At 49.2% G+C, this 20,930-nt stretch overlaps 1 long non-coding RNA gene and 1 other non-coding gene across 2 annotated transcripts; both read right to left on the bottom strand.

Moving 5' to 3' along the window:
• Positions 1–15,058: 15,058 nt before the first annotated feature.
• On the bottom strand, positions 15,059–19,696 carry LOC114114613 (uncharacterized). Its single transcript, XR_003589246.3, has 2 exons — positions 19,640–19,696; positions 15,059–19,253 (listed from the first exon to the last, which is right to left on the bottom strand). It is a non-coding gene; the product is annotated as an uncharacterized LOC114114613 (long non-coding RNA).
• Positions 15,397–15,503, bottom strand: LOC114114685 (U6 spliceosomal RNA). Its single transcript, XR_003589302.1, has one exon. It is a non-coding gene; the product is annotated as a U6 spliceosomal RNA (small nuclear RNA).
• Positions 19,697–20,930: the final 1,234 nt, after the last annotated feature.

Below are 20,930 nucleotides of genomic sequence, written 5' to 3'. Positions count from 1 at the left end.
ATATTTCAGTGGTGAAGACAAGCAGCATGTATATAGTTGACACTTCTAAACTCAGCTTTGTAAAATATATATATATAAATCCTTTGAATGCGGACATTCCTTAAAGGTCAGGCTTTGGTCCTCTGTCTCACTGTTTATGCTTTTCCTTAAAGGTCTCATTCATTCTATGACTTACTCTGCACTTGATTCCCAAGTTCATCACCAACCATAACTGTCTCTCCTGAGCTCTAGTGTTAAATTTCCTGTGACCTGTTAGACATTTCCACTTGGATATCCTGCACATTCTTCATGTGTGGCACTGGATTCATATGTACTGAAACAGCTCCCTCTTCTCACATCCCTTTCTTTGTTCATTGTCCTACCAGTCGCCCATGCTCAAAACTCTGCTTTCATCTTGATTCCTTGAGCTCCCTGGGTCCCCGGTCCAATCAGGCAGCAATCTCATCCATTCTTTCTTAACAATGTCTCTTGCAGCTGTCTCTTTCCATCTCTGCTGCCACTATGCTCATTTATATCCTTATCAACTCACATAGGACTACTACAACAGCCTAATTAATCTTACAGCTTCCTAATTGTTGCCATGCTTCCAGATTTTCCAATTTATCCTGCACGTCCTCTTCAAATTCATCTTCCTAAAACACTTGTTTGATCGGTTTCGTTCCGGTAAATTGCTTGGCCTGACATTTAAAGCCCTCCACAATATGGCCCCAGGCTAGCCTTATCCACCTGGATCCTTGGCTTTAGCCAGTGTAGGCTGCTCCTTGCTGGGCTCTCTGCACATGTACCTCCTCTTCCTGATCTCTGGGGATGTCTCCTCCCCCTCTGCCCTTCCCTTGAAACTTTGCTCTAATTAAACCCACTATTTTGGGGAGTTGATCCTGACCACTGCAGCTGGCATTAATTTCTCCTCCAAAGTGATTAGGTCTTCCCCCCTTTTTTTGGCACTCAGCAGCCATATAAGTGAATCCAGAAGTGACTTATAGTGTTGGTGGGTTCTCATAGCTTGTTTCATTCTCATGAAAGACTAGTGTTCTACTAGTCTGAGCTGTGCTGCTGTTAAGGAAGAGTTTGACGATGGCTAAAGCTACCTTTTGGGAAAGGCTTGAGTTCTTTTTAAAGGATGTCTTTTGAGCAGCAAGAATCACTGGCTTTCCTTTTGCAGCTAGACTGTAGCCTGCTAGGCTCTTCTGTCCATGGAATTCTCCAGGCAAGAATACTGGAGTGGGTTGCCATTTTCTTCTCCAAGGGATCTTCCTGACCCAGGGATCAAACCCACAGTCTCCTGCATTGCAGGTGGACTCTTACCATTTCAGCCACCAGGGAAGCCTGTAACACTAAGAAGGAGGAAACATTTCCCAGGCCTGAAGAGCTGCAGCGGGGACACTGCCTAAAAAGTGTAGGCGTTAGGAAAATACACAGCCAATTCCTTGTACTCTTGGGAATCTTCCTTAATGACCTGGGGTGAGGTCGATGCACTTAGCAGCAGCATATTGGCCCAGATGCTACAGGGTCCACTGTGAGGAGCTGGGAGAGGTCAGCTGGCCCAACCATCTGTCCAGGTGGCTTCAGTCACAGCACTCCTCAGGTTATAGAGACGGCCAAGCAGCAGAGGGCTGGGATCTCTAGCAAAAAGCCTTTTGGGAAGGATCTGGGAAGGGGCAGAGGGAACCGGTGGTTGGCCACTTGGAGTGAGAGCAGGTTGCACAATCAGCACCTGTGCTTCCTAGGCCCCAGTGACATTGCCACGTCTCACTGTGTATGCCAGTGGCTTTGTGCTGAGACTGCAGGATTGTTAGGCATTAGCTCTGAGCCATGTCTCTAATTTGATCCCTGAATGGTTATCAGTAATTCCATTTCCACACCAAATGAACTGTGCTGGCCCAGGGAATAGGTTATGGATTCTATGGAGGGTGGCACCTCAGTCGGCCTTAGGAAGAAGAGTCCAGTATGGCAGTATAGGTATGGAGAACCTCATGTGTGCCCAGAATCCTGTTTACCCCAGACAGCAGTGACCCCAGAGATATTACACAGCAAAGTCAACATGCAAACAATCGCAGCCACTGCTAAGGATGAAATGTAGTTATAACTAAATCCTTTCATGCCCCCAAAGCAAACTGAATATTCCACAGTCCATCTGGCTAGAAGAGCCACTGGCTTGAACCAGCTGAGACTTGGGAGGACTGAGCTCTGTCACTGTTGGGGCAGGGCAGTTAACCTTTTACACTGATTTCTGGGCATAAGAAAGATATTCATACCTCAGTGATCACTGAGAAGCTGAATGAAAATAATGGATGACAGTGTGCTTTAGGGTAAGGGAAAAAATGGACTTAAAAAGCCTTTCAGGGGACTTCCTGGTGGTCCAGTGGCTGAGACTCCATGCTCCCAATGCAGGGAGCCCGAGTTCAATCCCTAGTCAGGGCACTAGATCCCACATGCTGCAATGAAGATAGAAGATCCCACATTCCTCAACTAAGACCTGGCATGGCCAAATAAGTTTGTTTTTGTTTTAAATAAGTCTTTCAGAATAACGTTAATATAAAACTAGGAAACGGCTCTTTGGCATTGTAAAGCAACCCTCTCATTCTTGGACTGTGCTGAAATGTATATAGATCTTCATGCCTTGACACACTCACACCCACCCCTACTCTCCTAGCCCAGCCGTATCTGCCTCCTACTTCCTATTTTCTTCCCTGACCCCAGACCTGGCCATTCCCCAATCAGAGACAGTACTGCCCTTGTATCTTGAAGGTTGGGGTTTCTGGTCTACCAAGAAAACACTGTCTCCCTCCTTTACCATTTCTAAACTAGAAGGAAAAAAAAACAACCCTGAATCAGACTCTGCTTTCATGAACTGCATCCCACAGGAGGAAAGTCAGAAGGTGGCAATCTGCTCTGTTGGGGGCAAAATTTGTTTTTTCAGGAGTCAAAGCCAGGCATGATTCTTCCTCAAACACATGGTGTGTAGACTGGAACCAGGAGCTCTGTGATAGTTTTGGCCGGGAATATAAGCATTAACTGGCTGAGCTGCAACTCCAAAGAAAGGCCCCTTTTGTTCCTAATGGGGAGGGTATCATCCACTGGACACCCTGAGGGGCAGAGGAGTAGTCCCGTTAACTTGTCAAAGTGAGACTTGGCAGAAGGGAGTCTGTACTAAAGCCATCAGTCCCCAGACCTGGTGGTTTGAAAAGGTGTTTTACGGCTTCCATCTCAAGTTAGTTAACCAACATTAAAAATAAATTCACTACAATGCTCTGCTTCCAGTTAAATGCTCTGCATGAATTCTTTAAAGTTTTTTTACGCCATCTAGAGAATTCCTGGAGTTCATTGCCTTAAAGTGGTGGTTAGACTCCACTTAGACCAAGTGCCTTGGATAGAACCTGGAGGCAAAGTCCACATCCTAAAATACAGTGTCTCTTCAATAAAACACTAGGGTTTTTTTTTCTGTGTAGCCAGAGAAATGATTTTTCATTGAAACTACTGTATGTAAGTTGCTACTTTTTCCCACCTCACTGTTGTTCAGTCTCTCAGTTGTGTCCAACTCTTTGCGACCCCAGGGACTCCAGCACACCTGGCTTCCCAGTCTATCACCATCTCCCTGCTCAAATTCATGTCCATTGAGTCAGTGATGCCATCCAACCATCTCATCCTCTGTTTTCCCCTTCTCCTCCTGCCTTCAATCTTTCCCAGCATCAGGGTCTTTTCCAATGAGTTAGCTCTTTGCATCAGGTGGCCAAAGTACTGGAGCTTTGGCTTCATCATCAGTCCTTCCAGTGAATATTCAGGGTTGATTTTCTTTAGGATTGACTGGTTTGATCTCTGTGCTGTTCAAGGGGACTCTCAAGAGTTTTCTCCAGCACCACAGTTTGAAGGCATCAATTATTTGTTGCTCATATGCGTCAAAGAGCTCATTTCCAGCTTTCATATCCATACATGACTACTGGAAAAAAAATCATAACTTTGACTATATGGACCTTTGTAGGCAAAGTAATGTCTCTGCTTTTTAATACATTGTCTAGGTCTGTCATTGTTTTTCTTCCAAGGAGCAAGTGTCTTTTAATCTCATGACTGTAGTCACCATCCACAGAGATCTTGGAGCCCAAGAAAATAGCCTGTCAGTTTCCATTGTTTCCCCATCTATTCACCATGAAGTGATGGGACCGGATGCCATGATCTTAGCTTTTTGAATGTTGAGTTTGAATCAAGTTTTTTTCACTGTCCTCTTTTTCCCACCTCACAAATCTTATTTTCCCACACATCCTACCTCTCCACTCAACCAATCCCAGGCTGACTTGACCTCTTGACCCTGACCTGGCTCCTGTAATAGTGGGGCTATGCTAGAACAAGTACTCAAGGAAAATATTGATTGGACAGAACTCCTATGAATGATGAAGCTTCTGTTAGACTGTGACTTCCTTATCGTTCTTGAGGGCAGGTGCACGTCAGGTGTTCAGTAAATATTTGTTGAATTAACACAGGTTAAGTAGACAGAATTCACTTGAAAAGCAATCTTTTTTTTTTCAACTAGAATTTTTTTATGAGTGTGCTTTCTATGCTAAAGACCATCATTGGGAATGCGGGCAGAAGGCCCACATGTGGCCTCTACATGTGACCTGGGCTTCCTCATAACACAGTGGCTGAATGCCAAGGGCAAGTATCCTGAGAAAAAGGGGAGTAGGTAGAGGCAGAGCATATTACTTTTTACAGTCTGGGCTTGAAAGTTCTGTGTTTCTTCCACTGCATTCTGTCGATCAACATAGGTACAACTGAACAGTTTCAAGGGAGAGGACGTAGGGAGAGCTCTCTGGCCGGAGAGTCAAAGTATGGCAGAGAAGAAAGGAAGCAAGAACCTGGCAACTGGCAGTGGATCTAAACTTGTAGAAGGAAAGGCGGAGGGCCAGCTCTACATTTCCATGCATTCCTTTGTGCTGGGCTCTATGAAAATTGATTCAGTAGTAAAGAGTAGGCATGGCGGTGGGAGAAATACCATCCAGATATTTATCTAGTTACACAGATAGTAGTTTCTCATTAGAAAGCAAAATTGGTGGCATCGTGCAATCCCTTACAGCTGGAGCTGTATTGGGAGTGGCTGTAAGGTTTCAGGGCTGGGAACACTCCGATCCATTATCAGAGTGGATACCATTATCCCGTTCCCTGACACACTGTATAGTTTCCTCCAAGCCTGTGTGTAATTGGACCGCAGCATGTGTTCTCTGAGCTGCTTCTCTGGAATCTGCTTTCTCTAATGAGGAAACCAAGATAGCTTCAGTCTACTACACCATCAGACTCTGTGCTTCCTGGCCAGGACAATGCATACCCTAGTTACGTATACTTCTAACAAATGTACAAATGGATAAACATTTACCAAGTGCCTGCTAAGAACTGAGAATAAAAATGCAGTGATGTATCCCCTCAAGGAGCCTACAGATGAGAACCAGAGAGGAGATTTGCAGACTTTGAGATCAATGCCCACAAAGAGGCCACACATTGGGGCTCATGAGGTTATGGTGAACATGCAAATTACTACAAATCTTTCAGAACAACATGGGATTAACTATGTGTGTGTTTCAGCCACTTCTGCTGCATAACAAATTACCCCCAAACAATAATCATTGGTAGCTCTCTCTGTGGATCAGGAATTCAGATAGGGTACAATGGGGATGGTTTCTCTCTTCTCCACAGTGTATGGGGCTGGATGACTGAATCATCTGAAGGCTGCTCACTCCCACGTTCAGTGGTTGATTCTGGGTATTGACTGGGGACATCACTGGGAATGCAGGCACAAAGCCCACATGTGGCCTCTACATGTGGCTTGGGTTTCCTTATAACATAGTGGATGAATTCCAAGAGCAAGTGTCTTAAGAAAGAGGGGGAGATAGAGACAGAGCCTATTATTATAACCTGGGCTTGAAAGTTCCGTGTTTCTTCCACTGTACTCTGTTGATGAGATTGTTGGATGGTATCACTGACATGATGAACATGAGTTTGAGTAGGCTCCATGAGTTGGTGATGGACAGGGAAGTCTGGAGTGCTGTAGTCCATGGGGTTGCAAAGAGTCTGACATAACTGAGCAACTGAACTGAACTGATTCTGTTAATTAACACAGGTATAAAAAAAAATGAATGGTTTTAAAGGGCAAGAAAATAGATTCCACCTCTCAATGGAAGGATATCCCACATCATAGCATGTGGGATGGGACATATATCGATATGACCATTTTTGAAAAATACAATCTGCCACAATGTGCAAGGGCTTCCCAGGTAGCTCAAACGGTAAAGAATCTGCCTGCAATGCAGGAGACCTGGGTCAGGAAGATCCCCTGGAGAGGGGAATAGCAACCCACTCCAATATTCTTGCCTAGAAAATCCCAAGGACAGAGGAGCCTGGTGGGCTACAGTCCATGGGGTCGCAAAGAGTTGAATATGACTGAGCAACTAATACTTTCACTTCACAATGTGCAAAGCCCCCCAAAATGTTGATTTTGTATTAAAATATTTTATATAAGATGTTAATGCTCTTTTAGCACTCTTTGGCTGGGAAAATATTCAACAGAAAAAAAAGTTATGTCTAAGGATGTTCACTGTGTGCATTTGTTTATTTATCCATCCACCCAATAAATACTGATTGAAGTAGTTAGCTAGGTGCTAGGAATAGAAGCCTTAAGATTTCCTTTTTACTTTGAAATAGCTTTCTAGTCTATTACTAACTCGGCTATAACAAAACCCATCAAATGTCAGTGATAGATGGTCTTACAAATTATAGTACATCAACTCTGTAAGACACTTGGAGGTGGTGGTTTAGTCACTAAGCTGTGTCCAACTTTTGCGACCCCATGGACTGTAGCCCACCAGGCTCCTCTGTCCATGGGGTTTTCCAGGCAAGAATACTGGAGTAGGTTGCGATTCCCTTCTCCAAGACACTTACAGACTTATTTTGACCTCTTTTTAAAACTCCTACAACTTTGGAAAGACTGTGGAAAGATAGGGGGAATGTTGGGTGGAAGTGAAAACAAATCAGAATTGTATGTCTACTATGATTACAATTTTGTAAAAATATGCATGCAGATCACCAGAACTAGAAAAAATAGCCAAATGTGAAATCAACTTGTCAAAATAGGAATATGGATGATTGTTTTTCCATTTTCAGAACTTTTCTCAATGTTGTATTCCTTTTACAATCACAAAAGTCCCGAGAAAAAAAGTGACACAAAGAGGATCCTGTAGGTCAAAGGATGAAAAAGCTCTGCTGAGCAAGGAGCTGAGGAAAGGCTTCATGAGAAAGGTGGCAATCGAATTCCAGGAGGAGGAAGAAGCAGAAGGAATCAAGACATGAAGACAGGAGAGGAAGGGCTGTCTTTGGAAAACTGCAAAGAATCCAAATAAAGATGTACTTAGAAGAGCATGGGAAGATGGGACCCGAAGGAAAGGTGGACCCTAGTTACTAGGCTAAGGACTGAGGACTTTATTTGTAGAGATTCTGAAGCTTTCTGAGCAGAGGAAGCCAAGGTGGTGCTGCAGGAAGATGACTGAGCACAGTCTTGAGGATGGACAGAAGCTGGAGCAACTACAGGCACGGAGACCTGCGAGGAGGCTGCTGCAGTAAGCTAGGGTCTGGATGCCAGGGGTGGCAGAGAAGACTGGAGAGCATTTGTAGAAGAAAAATGGTCACAACTTGGTAATCTGAGGCACACAATGCCAACATTTCAGTTTAGGTTATTATGATATGAAGATAGTGGCACCAACAGAAACAGAGGAAGAGGAACTGGTTTGGAGCAGAAGAGAAATCTTAAACATGTTGAGTCTGAGATGTTAATGGGACATCGAGATGGAGATGACAACCGATAGTTGGAAATACAAGTCTGATTCTCAAGAGACTTCCACGTTTGGCAGAACAATATGACTGTATCCCTTTCCCTCAAATGTTCTTATCCCAGCTATCTGTAACAGCTCGTCCCTGTCTTCACTAAGCCCTCTCCTCAAAAATCACCTCCTCAGACCCTTTCATGTTACCCTTGAAATTACATCCCTGGCACTTACCATCCCCATACCCCACATGCTCAGTTCTTCTTCATTGCACATACCTGAGATTTTACTTATTATCTGCTCCCCCCACTAGCATCCTCTTAGAGATGGAATGCTAGTCTCATCTTCCTGTTTGAGGAACTATATACTAAAGGGCACCTATGTATCAGTTAGGCTTCCCAGGTGGTGCAGTGGTAAAGAATCTGCCTGCCAATGCAGGAGATGCAAGTTGGATCTCTGGGTCAGGAAGATCCCCTGGAGTAGGAAATGGCAACCCACTCCAGTATTCTTGTCTCAGAATTCTCATGGACAGAGGAGTCTGACAGGCTACAGTCCTTGGAGTTGAGAAGATTTAGACATGACTGAGCAACTGAGCACACACCACATTTATCAATTCACTCCTAAATAAATTTCTACTGTGAAATGATAACAACTAATAGCATGTGTTTTTTCTTCAGATCCTAGTCTAAAAGTTTCAAGCTTTTCTGCGATGTTACAGAAGTAAAAACACATACCAGTGGGGTGGTCGCACACACATCGCACTGACCAGCACTTAATCACATGGACAGGACTTCCCTGGAGGCCCAGTGGTTGGGACTCCGTGCTTCCAATACAGGGGGCACAGGTTTAATCTCTCGTTGGGAAACTAAAATCCCATATGCTGCATGGCATGACCACAAAAAACATCACACAAACATAACTAACTGCAAAAGAATCTGGGGAAAGTTATTTTTTTTTCCTGGCCATGGCCAGCTAATAATCCTAGCACTACAGAAGAAGCAGATAATGGGTATCAGACAACAGTAGTAGTCTTTCCCTGCAGGAGATGTCTGAATCAATCTCCAGAGCCCTGGCTGCACCTAACTCCAAGAACAGTAACTGTGGATGCAGAACTCCTGGTTCCCTTGAACAATTTAACTCTCATCAAGTGCTTCCTTAATTGCCTCACCCTCTCCACCTTGCTCGGGGAACTGAAAATGAGGAACTGTCCAACATTTCTGTATTCCAGATGCCACAATTCTATAAAACAAAAAACACTGCAGACTTGTCCATGGTTCTCCTTGACCAACATTCTAAGTATGTGTAGCCACATCAGCATCACAATTGCTGGATCCAGTGTAAAATAAAAATATGGGGCCCTTGCACAAAACTTATCAAGACTTTTAAGACAGCCACAACAGAGCATTAAACCCAACACAGGGCTGTTCAAAGTGTGGGGTTCTGTATGACTACCCAGGTCACAGGCCTGTGAAGTCATTTCTGTATTTAGCCTTTAACAAAAGAAAGGAGTTGTTATATATCATGAAACCCAGAGGCAAGTAATGTTGGCTTTTCAGCCTGCTTCAGCTTTTAGGGGAGGTTTTTTTTTTTTCCTTTGTCATGGCTCTGAAACGGCCCTGGGAATCAAACAGTTGGACTGTTTGATTTTACAGAAGCCCAGAGAGGATCTTGGGGCTTCCCTTATAGCTCAGTTGGTAAAGAATCCGCCTGCAATGCAGGAGACCTGGGTTCAATCCCTGGGTTGGGAAGATCCCCTGGAGAAGGGAAAGGCTACCCACTCCAGTGTTCTGGCCTGGAGAATTCCATGGACTGTCCATAGGGTTGCAAAGAGTCTGACTTTCACTTTTACTACTTTCAGAAAGGATCTGTGAGTGCCTGGGGTGCGGCTGGGTGCTGGTACCAGAGTCCACTCTAGAAGTCTGCCCCCCCACACTGTGTCCCCTGGGAGCCCTGACTGCATTGCGGGAGGGGGTCACTTTTCCCATCAGGCAGGCTCTGTGGTGTCAGGTCACAGGCACACTGGACAGTCTTGAGACCTCCCATTGCTTACTTGGGCTAGACTCCTCTTCCCACCTCTGGTCAAAGCAGAGAAAAAAATCAACCAGAAAGTCACCTTGTTCTTGATTCCCTTTAGGGAAGTACTGCTAGTCATGGAAAGGCTGAGTGGCTGGCCTGAGAAGGAAGAGCTTGGCCACTGCGCTCCCAGACTCCCTCCTCAGATATCCCCTGGCGGTGGGTCTGTGCCCCTCTAAGTGGGCAGAGAGGTTACAGGAGGGCTGCCTGACACAGCAGAGGGCCCACCCTGACGGACACTCGCCGGGGTGAGGTATGGGCAGACAGACAGTCATCCTGGCGGAGGCTGGAGCAGGAGGCAGCAAGCTGGGGAGGGCAGCGTGGGGGCTGCGCAGAGCAGAAGCAGGGGCAGGGACAGATGAGTGCGTCACGGAGAGCAGGCGCGCGAGTTATCAGATGGGCACGCTTTTCTCCAGGGGAAGGAAGGCTGTGCGAGACGCGAGAGGGAGGAGAGTGGAGTGATTAGCAAAGCAGGGATTGAGTCACGCGTCCAGTCCCCAGGGCAGCGTGTGCAGGCTGCGGGCTCTCCCGGGTGCAGACGTGGTGGCAGGCAGCCCAGCAGGCTCCGGGAGAGGTGCCAGGCTTCCTGCGGGGCCTCGCGAGGTGGGGCCTGGAGCCTGGGGTCTGATGGCCACCTGGCTCCTGGCTGGGATCCAGAGTCCGCGGGCATCTTTGCCTCTGGGCGTCCTCGCTGGCCTCAGACACCGTCCCAGTGAGCAGGCCTGATGTCCCTCCCCCGCGCCCCCTTCCCCTCCACACTTTAAGGATTCGGGGTTTCTGAAGAGCTCGAGGGAGGCAGAACTCCCCCCGAGGCTCCCTCCCAGCACCACTCTGGCCCAGAGGACAGAATCTGCACCCCGTGGGTGAAGGAGAGAGCATCCAGGTCTAACACACACCGAGGTGCTGGTGATCGTGGCCACATCACCGCGGGCAGACCCCGCCTCTCCACGACTGCTAGGCCTGTGTCCACTAGGTTTCTGGCGCCCTGGGGAGTTGCGGTAAAGAAACCCCACTATTGCTCTTCCCCGGAGGCTGCAGAGCTGTGAGTGGCCCCTCATCGCCCGGTTCCCGGGTCCCCACAGCCCCTGAAGATGAACGTCGTGCGGCCCGGTTTCTAGAATTCCCTTTTAAGAGCCGATGGCCCCGCCCCCCGGGCTCTGCTTATGGGGGCTCATCAAAGTTGGGGAGCATGGAGAGCTGAGGCCGGGGCGGGGGGGGGGCGGTGGGGGACAGGGAGCCCACGGGGAGGGGCTGTTCAGAAACGCAGGGCCGAGCGCACTTCTGAAGCCGTGCCAATGTCTCCTCGAGGACCAGGGAGTTCTTCACACCCTGGCCTGGTCACTGATGCTCGCCCCTCTGCTGCCAGAAGCTTCTCTGCCCTTGCTGAGGAGGGGTGGGGGTGGGGTGGGCGTCCAGGAGGAGGAGGCGAGGGCCGGACTCTGTCCCGGGCTCGACCCCGCACGCGGCCCTGCGTGTCCTCTCCCTCCTTCCGCGTCCCTCGCGGAGGCATGGACCGTTCTGAGGCTGGGGCTTCTGAAGCTGCTTTCACCTTCCGCTCACATTCCCCGCCTCCATTTTCTCTGTCTGCAAAATGAGATCAATACATCTCGGCTGTGAGGTAAGAGGCCCTCCCAAGGCTTAGCTTGGGACGGAACAACAGGCCCGCCGCTCCAGACAGTGACGTGCTTTCTCTCCAAAGACAGAGCGAGCGAGCCGCCGAGCGGGCCTCGTGCTGCTGCCTCGTGCGTCACCGGCGTGGGGGGGCCAACTCCCCAGCCTCGCCCAGAGGCCGGGACAGGGGGGAATGGCGCGCGCGCACGTGTGTGTGTGTGTGTGTGTGTGTGTGTCTCCCTGTGTCGGTCCTTGTGTGTGTGTGTGTGTGGCTGGCTGTCTCCCTGTGTCGGTCCGTGTGTGTGTGTGTGTATGTGTGTGCAGCTGGCTGGCTGTCTCCCTGTGTCAGTCCTTCGTATATGTGAGGTGTGTGTGCCCCTGGTGTATTTGGGGTGTGTGTCCCTGGTATATTTGGAGTGTGTGTGTGAATGTGTGTGTGTCCCCCTGGTATATTTAGGGGGGTGTGTATGTGTGTCCCTGGTATATTTGGGGTGTGTGTGTGTTCATGTGCGTGCCCTAGTATATGTGGTATGTATGTGTTGTGTATTTTGTGTGGTATATGTGGAGAGGTGTGTGTGGTGTGGTGTGTGGCTTGGATTAGAGGCTGGGACAGGGGTGAATGGTCCTAGTATATCTAGGACCCTAGTATATCTGGGATCTGTAGGGGGTATGTATTTCATGTGGTGTATGTAGAGGGGTGTGTGTGGTGTGGTGTGTAACTTTTCTGTGGTGTGGCATGTGTGTCTAATGTGGGACTGTGTACACAGCTAGTACTAAACCGTTTATGAAATAAAAAGAGGGCAGGAGAGACTCTTAAGAGGCCATGGGGGTCCTCTTCCCTGTGCTGTCCCCTCAGCACCTTGGTCTGCGCCCCCCAACCCTCTTCATTAGATGAATGTTGGAGAGGAAGCAACTCCTGACAGACCTAGAGCAGATGTGGATGCAGCTGGGGCAGGGCAGCAGGTGGCCATCCTTAGGCGACACACCCTGGGTGGAGAGCAGGGTTCGGCACGCCCACTGCTGGTGGGCTGCCAGGAGCTCTTCTGCAGGGAGCAGGACCTGAAGCTGCACCCCACCATTAGACCCCCAGGTAGCAGGATTTGGGGGAGGGTGCAGCACAGCCTCAGTGCCCCCCTCCAGGATTATATGCCAGGCAACCCTCTGGGAGAGCAGGAGGAATTCGAGGTTTTCAGGGTCAAGTGTCTTGACAGGCTCTTAGCCTCCCTCTCCCCAATCTGTTGTTGTTTAGTCACTTAGTTGTATCTGACTCTGTGACCCCATGGACTACAGCACGTCAGGTTTCCGTGGCCTTCACCATCTCCCCAAGCTTGCTCAAGCTCCTGTCCATTGAGTCAGTGACTGATGCCATTCAACCATCTCATCCTCTGTCGTCGCCTCTCCTCCTGTCTTCAATCCTTCCCAGCATCAGGGTCTTTTCCAATGAGTCAGCTCTTTGCATCAGGTGGCCAAAGTATTGGAACTTCAGCTTCAGCTGGAGATTAACTCACGTTATAGCAAAAGCATTTAGGTTTTGCATTCAGAGCTCCAACTCCCCTGCTTACCAGCTAAGTGGCCTTGGGCAGGTTTCTTAACCGAGTCAGATTTTTAACTGAAGCCTGTGAAGCCCAAAGTCATACAGAAACTATTATGAGAGCTTTCTGGAAAATAGAGACTGACAACACTCCCTACAGGGAAGAGCTGTGAAAGTCATTCATGGCTCACCAAGCCCTCTGGACAACGAACACCAGGGCACCTAGCCAACAGCGTCTCCATCATCTGTCCTATCTGAGTCCTCTCCCAATCCTGACCTCATGAAAAGGAAACCAGAAGGGCTCTATTACTTGGCTTCTATCTGGTATCTTGAGATTTAATGACTTTAATCAGTAGAACGTTTAAGAGTTAAATAGTTACAATAACAAGAAAGCTGCCAGCTGGCCCTTCCAGTGACCTTGCCAGAATGTGAGGGAAATGGATGGCACAATCTGAGTTTGACTTCCCTCCCGGGGAAAAGTGAGTGACTGCAACACTTTAGGATCCAAGTTTACCCAAAGATAAGCTATGGTCCCAAACAGCTTATATCTAAAGTATCATCTGCGTCCTGTACCCCACTGCCCCCACCCCACCCCAGCCCTCCTCCATGCCCTGTTCCAGGTCCACAGTTCCAACATGGCATCTTTGGGAAGGGCTTATGGCACCACAGGAGGGCTCCCAGGGAAGAAATGTGGAAAAGTCTTAAAAAGCAGGAAGTCAACAACACTGGTTGAAAAGACAAGAAAAGGGGTGAATTTTTTCCTCAAGTCCAAGTCCAGGATTTCCCAGGCCTCTTCTAGAGGTCATCCTGCTGTCATTGGGGGAACTTACAGCTAAATCTGTGAAGGAAAGAACAATCTTCCCAGTGGTGACCGTCGAGGCAGGAGCAGGAAGGAGTGTTCCTTTTTTGAGGAACCACTGACAGGAAGCCTGAATTTGGAGACTGGGAGGCCGCCCCTAAACTCCCATGCCCCCCCAACCCCAAACCTCAGCTATGGCTGACTAGCCCCTGCCCCACCTTGTCCCTGGAAAGAAGAGGCTAGGGGAGCAGGAAGAAGGCAGGATTGAAACTCCGGCTGAGGCTCAGGCTCTGCTCTTGGAAGCACTACCGTAAGGAAGGGGCTGGGCTCTTCTCTCCCAAAAGAGTTGTAGGTGATACGGCAGTCTGGGGGACATCTCCCCACTGAAGGACACACTGCAGCCTTGCGCCGCTTGGCCAGCTTGCCCTCTCACCTCACTGCCCCTCAGACTCCTTTCTTCAGCCCTGGAAGCTTTGCCGCCTTTGACTGGTAGGACACCACAAGCCGGCCCTGGAGGTTGTCAGCGTCCCGGCCACTCATGCCCTTTCTGAAGGAACTGACCGTCAGTCATCCTCCCAGGGAGCAGCTTGAGCTACAGAGGTTGGGGTGGCCTGACTGTGGTGGGAAGAAGTGGTGGTGAGGAAGAGCTTGCTTCCTGAAGCATGAGAAGCAAACCCCGGAGAGAGAGCCTCATGAGGTCAGCAAGGGCTTGAGGTGGGAATGGGGCGGCAGCTGGGTAGATGGTGCGGCTCCTGAGGCTGGGACCAGAGCTCCTCCCAGGCTGTAAAGTATGACATCAACCACCCAGGAAGAATCTAATCAGATACCTGCTGACACTGGCACTTTACAGGTCACTCTTTTTCCTTCTTGGGCTAGGGTCTCATAACCTTTGGAGGGCAGTTTCTCTCATTTCAGAGAGGAGGAAAGCAAGGTCCGGAAGATCACATTCTAAATAGAATCATGAAGACTCAAAGTCATGTTTGGTTTAAAGCTCATATAACTAACCCCCGGGGCCTGGCCAGCTGGGTCCAGGTGCAACCAGGGCGTCAGGGCCCACTCAGCCGCTAGCTTGTCCTTTTCAGGGCAGGCTCTCCACAGGAGGAAATCACATGACCCAAGGCTCAGCACTCCCCATGCCAGTAAAAAGACACTGAGTCGTCTTTTTTAATCCTTTAAGAGAAAGTATAGAGAATACTCTTATACTTATTACTCAGATTTGTCCAATACCTACTACTCAGCCCTGAGTTGGTGTTGAAAAAAAATTTTTTTAAGAAAAAACATAATAGATAAACTGTAGTATATCCAGATAGAGGAGTATTATTCAGCACTTAAATGAGCCATCACACTATGAAAAGACATGGAGGAAACCAAGTGAAAGAAGCCAATCTGAAAAGGCTACATTCTGCATTACCCCAACTATGACATTCTGGAAAAGCAAAACCATGTAGACAGTGAAAATATCAGTGGTTGCCAGGGGATGAGGGAAGGGGAGGTGCATTGGTAATGCACAAAAGATTTTTAGGGCAGTGACATTATTTTGTATGATACTGTGATGATAGATACATGTAACATGTATCTTTTTTTTTAATATGAAACACTTCACAAATTTGCATGTCATCCTTGAGCAGGGGCCATGCTAATAGTCTCAGCATCATTCAAATTTTAGTATATGTGCTGCTGAAGCAAGCACTGTAATATGTATCTTTAATTTTTAAAAAGTATTATTTAATAAAATACATACAAGAGTGAACCCTAAGGAAAACTGAATTATGCCTGCTTGTGACGTGTCATCCTTTGCAACAAAAGTACCCCTCTGGTGGGGGACGTTAATAGCGGAAGAAGCTGTGGCTGTGTAGAGGCAGGGAGTATATGGAAAATCTCTGTACCTTTCTCTGTTTTGCTGTAAACCTTAAACTGCTCCAAAAAAAAAGATAATCTTGTAAAAAACAAAAAGCACAGAAACATTAAGGACAATAACACCTAAGTCTTGATGACACAAAGCCTCTACAGTGCCCCCATGGAAGTAGTTCTGTAGGTCAGTCATAACAACATACCTCAAACCTGGTGACTTCAACAGAAATTTTCACATAGCTCTGGAGGCTACCCGTTCTGGATCAAGATTTGACAGGGTTCATACCTCTCTCCTAGCTCTGGTGGTTGGCTGGTAATCTTTGGTGTTCCTTAGCTTGCAGATGTATCTCCTGTTTCTGCCTTCACATTCACATGCTGTTCTCCGTGTGTCCATTCAAATTTCCCCTTTTTCTAAACACACCAGTCATGTTGGATTAGGTAGGACCCATCCTAATGATTTCATTTTAATTTACCTCTGTAAAGACCCTATCATTGAATATGGTCACTTTCTGAGGTACTACAAGTTAGGACTGCAACATATCTTTTTTTTCGGAGCCACAGTGCAACCCATAATGCCTGCTGAGGACACAGCCTTGCTCCAACATGTGGCAGCTGGTTGAGTGCTACGTTGCTATGGAGCCATTCAGACAGTGTTTATAACTAGCCCCGGCCAAGCGGATTTTATTCCATCTCAGAGTCTCACAGGTAATTTCACAAGCAGACTGCCACTCACACCTGCTCTCCCATCAGAGCAGCCTGTCAACCTGCAGCGTGGTGAGACGCATTTTCCAGGTGTCACTGGACAGTTCTACACGTGGCAGGTCAGCCTGCATTCAACAAGCACAGACAATTCTCCACCAGAGGGTTTCAGGGAACCCGGGCACTCTCAGAGCTTTTCTCTTTCCCATCTGTCTCTCTTGCACAGAAGCCATGCCAGACATTCCACCAGTGAGAATTTTCTCAAGATCTATTGCCCAAAACACACTTACTGTCTGACACAGACGTTTTTATATCTTTTAGAGTCCCTTTTCGCACTGCTGACTCCAAGAAAGCTAATTAATTATTTTAGACACCACTATTAAATTGACACAGTGATTAATCTGATCATCCTCTTTATGAAATTACCTCTGAAATGCTAACTTCTCGTCTTCTGAAACTCACTGTGTAAATTACTCTGAAGATTACATTGTACCAGCTTTTGGCTCTGTAAATCTTAATAGCAGTTTTTTTGTTTTTTGCCGAAAGCAATAAAAGCTGTCCCGAATTTATCAGGTCAATCAGGAAAGAGGCGGGCAGCAGGAAATTGAAGGTGACTCACGCCACAAGTGGGAGTTTGACTGATGGATTGTTAGAACCTTCTGTTGCTGGTTACCATCAGGGGACTTGGCATCAGTGAGTCAGTGAGCAGTACACAGGCAGCCTCATGAACCAGAGGGACATGTGGAACCCACAGTTGCAGGTGTCAGGGCTCCAGCAGGAGAGAAGAACTAGTGTTCTAAGAGTGGTCGCTCCCCCCACTCTCCTCACCCCCTCCACCGCCTTTCTTGCATTTTCTCTCAGTGCACCCGCTGAGTTTCTTGGTGTCCCATTTGGGCTCAAAGCCCACAGAGAGCTGCCTCATGGCTGCCCACCCTGAGCAATCCCCAAAACTCCTAGGCCTGGGGAGGGAGCAGAGAGCACACCTTAGCTACTGCCCTCCACCATGCTTTACTCCACCCAGTGGGCAGGCTCCTGGACTCCAGGTTCCATCAACGCTGCCCCACAGAAGGAATTTTAAAGCCTGCAGAGGCTCTCAGGCCTGGTAGAAATAGCAGTGTCAATCTTCAATTTTTTTTAAAAGCTAGTTTTCCTTCTTTTTTGTAGTAAATCCTGAGCATCCCATATGTGCCTTACCAGGAGAGTGTTAGACGTCACATTGCCAGTCCCTTCTCAGGCTGCATGCAAAACAACTTTTACTTGTTTTGAGAACAGCTGAAAGACAAAACACACTGAACCTGTATCAGGCTTCCCACTTCTTTACCAGTGGCAAAGAATCCACCTGCCAATGCAGGAGACACAAGAGACGCAGGTTCGATCCCTGGGTTGAGAATCCCCTGGAGAAGGGAATGGCAACCCACTCCAGTATTCTTGCCTGGAGAATCCCATGGACGGAGGAGCTTGGCAGGCTACAGTCCATAGGGTCTCAAAGAGTTGGACACAACTGAGCACGCTGAACCTGTGGCCTCATTTATTCATCCATCAGCCCATCCATCCATCCATCAGTGTATATTGAGTAACCTACTGCATGTAAGGCTCTGCTCTAGGCTGTTGGGGGAAACAGAACAAGAACATGGCAGAGATGATTCCTGCCAGTATCCGTATCCAGAGATGATACCCTTAATAGAGAAGTTGGACAATAAATAAGATAAATACTAAGTAAGATGGTGTTCCATGCTTTCAGAAGAGGATAGGGACTACTAGTGTGGGTGGCAGTCTACAGTTTTAATTAGAAGATGACATTTGAATAAAGAACCGAAGGAGGTGAGAGGCTGAGCCATGTGGAAACTGGAAGGAAGAGCCTTCCAAGCAGAGGGGAAACTTCCAGTGCCAAGGCCCTGACACAGGAGCATGCCTGACTGGTCGAGGAACAGCAAGGAGGTGCTGTGGCTGGAAGAGGGTGGCAGGAGTTGAGTCAGAGAAGTCTGGAATCCACGGGCCATGGAAAGAGCTGAGTAAACTTGCCACTCGGGTGTTTAAAGGAAGAAAGCATCTCCGTCTTGTTCCCGTGGTCCCCTGGGGTTCTGGCCTGCCCTGAAGGTGTCTATCGGCAGGCAGACCACAGCCCAGGCTAAGAAAAGGGTTTGGGCTGGAGAGCATGAGGGGACGGGCGAGGGGAGCAGCGTTTCCTGGGCTCTGAAGCCCCGCTGCCAGGATTCTCCATGTACCTGAGGAAACTGAGGTTAGAGGGCCTCTCCCTGCGGCTCCCCCTGTAGTGTCACTAGGGCAGGCCTCGCCTCTGAGCAGGTTCCTTCTGCTTCACTGGGGCAGGCAGTTTACCACCTACAAGCTCCCTCTGTCGGGGATTTTTCTCCCATCCCTGCGCATGCAGGTGCGAGATAAGAAAGTCCGTTCCCAGGAGCTGCTGGGCCGACTCCTCTGGTGAAGGCGAAGCGGTTAAGGATGCCCTCACGTTGCTCCTGAGGGCGGAACACTGTGAGGGCGGGCTCCGGTCAGCAGCTGGAGCGAGGCACGGTGAAAGGCAGTCCCCGTCCTCTGGAGGCCTGAGGGGAGAGGGGGGCACTCCTCTGTGACCCCCACACCCGAAGTCCTGTGTGGAAGTTAGCCTGTTATTTCATTACTCTCACCCCTTCAACAAAAGGATGACTTTTCCAGTCATGACGCCACATTGAGGCATTAAATCCTTCCCGGGGTCTGAAGGAGGGACAGGAAGAGCCCAGGAAAGCTTCTGAGGGGAGCAGGGCAGGGAACGCAGTGTCTGTCCCCCTAGCTCTCCCGCTCAGGCTGTTCGTTTCAGACAAACTCTTGTCTTTGGGCCTGCGATCGCATCTGTGACTGCCCCTCTGCTGAGCTGCCCCACGAAAGGCTCTTTCTGGAAAGGAATAGCGAAGTGTGAATCCGGGGAGGCTAGGAGAGCTCTGGCAGCTGTTTTCTGTTCAGCTCTGGGTGTGAGGATGCGTGACAGCGCCATAGCTGTGTGTGTCCCCTGCCCTCTGGCTTATCTGCCTCTTCCCCCCGAGAGGGCCCAACTCCTGCCTCTTCTCCTCCCCTCCTCCAGGCCCACACCACGTTCCAGAACAATCCCCCCCACCCCAACCGGGTGCGTGGTGGAGCCGGCCTTCCTCCCCGTGGCTTTTCTAGTGAGCCTTTCCTTCCCCCAGAAGTCACGCTCACATACCCGAGAGCGCCATTATCGACGGCCCTCAGGGTTGCCATGGAAACAGAGCATTCCTCCCGCCTCCCCTCCTCTCTGTTTACCTTGGTAAGGGACTGCGGCAAAAACCAGCCTGCGGCGGAAGGGGAGGGAGGGCGGAGGGAGGAGAGAAAGCCAGCCTGCTCTAAACCAGATCATTCCGGTTCAGAGTGGTCCCCACTCCCTCTCCCCCGCCCCTTTCCAATCCCGGGAGCCGCTCGGCCAGGCCTGGTGGGCTGCGTTGGTAAACTCTGGGCCTTCCGGTAGCGTTAGTGGAGAGGGTCCGAGGCTCCTCTCCCCGGCCTCCCCGGCCTCTGATCAGAGCTAGATAGGGGCGCCCTGCTGAGGGTAGGAAGGGAGGAGAACTGAAATCCAGCCCTGACCGGTGTGCCTGCCCTGGCCGCCGGAAGCGTCCTTACCCTGCATGGACCAGTGCCGTGACCTCCCAACAGAGTACTGCTTCCTTTCGCGCCCTCCCTGGGGAAGCCAGAAGCATCCCCCTGGCTTAAAAGCGTCTCACTTGCTCTTAAATAAAAGCCAAACTATTTGCCCAGCTCCTCTTGATCTGCCTCACCTGGCTCTCCTTTCTCGCATTCCGCACCTCTGCTTCCAGGTTCCCCTTGTTCCTTCCTTCTAGAAGACTCCAGAAGGTGGGTTTTGTCCGTGTCAGGTTCGTTATAACAACATTTGATACGCTCTGGTCCGTTATAATAACATTCGTCCTCACTGGCGCTTTCTAGCTTCCTGAACATTCAGTAGGTTCCTAGGTTTTATCTAGCTTTTCTATGTAAAACGTAAAATAGTTCATATTTACATCAGCCCCATTCCACCCACCCCAGATGGAAGCTCCCTGAAGGCAGGGCCATATTCTCTACTGCATGGCTCACCAGGAGGCGATTGCCTCCTCTAGGGGAGCTCCGTTGGCTTCGTTTCTGCTGAGGGGAAGAGGGGGTAATTGGCAGGGGAGCCACCCAGACAGCTCTTCAGGATGCCCGAGTTGAGCACCAGGCCACCTTTAATTTTTTTTGGCCGCAGCATTGGGTTGCAGCGTCTCAATTCCCCAACTTGGGACTGAATCTGTACCCCCTGCATTGGAAGCTCGGAGTCTTAACCATTGGACCACCAGGGAAGTCCCCACCAGGCCATCTTGCTGCTCACAGAGTAACACTGCCCAGTGTGTGTGCAGCGGGCATCCCCAACCCTGCCCAATGGGGAAAAGCCAGGATGGCAGGGCGGCTGGAATCTCAGTCCTGGAGTGGAGGGGGCATGTGGGTTATCCTGCATCCTGAGGTGTAACTCCAGTGCCAGGGCTTCACGGCCCCAAACGGCCCACCCCCAGGAGGTGGGGGTGGGGGG

This window comes from Ovis aries, chromosome 4 (genome assembly GCF_016772045.2).
Source record: "Ovis aries strain OAR_USU_Benz2616 breed Rambouillet chromosome 4, ARS-UI_Ramb_v3.0, whole genome shotgun sequence".
In the NCBI taxonomy this organism is placed as follows: Eukaryota; Metazoa; Chordata; class Mammalia; order Artiodactyla; family Bovidae; genus Ovis; species Ovis aries.
The sequence above is the reverse complement of the archived record's forward strand: the minus strand, read 5'-3'. Positions and strand labels throughout refer to the sequence as shown.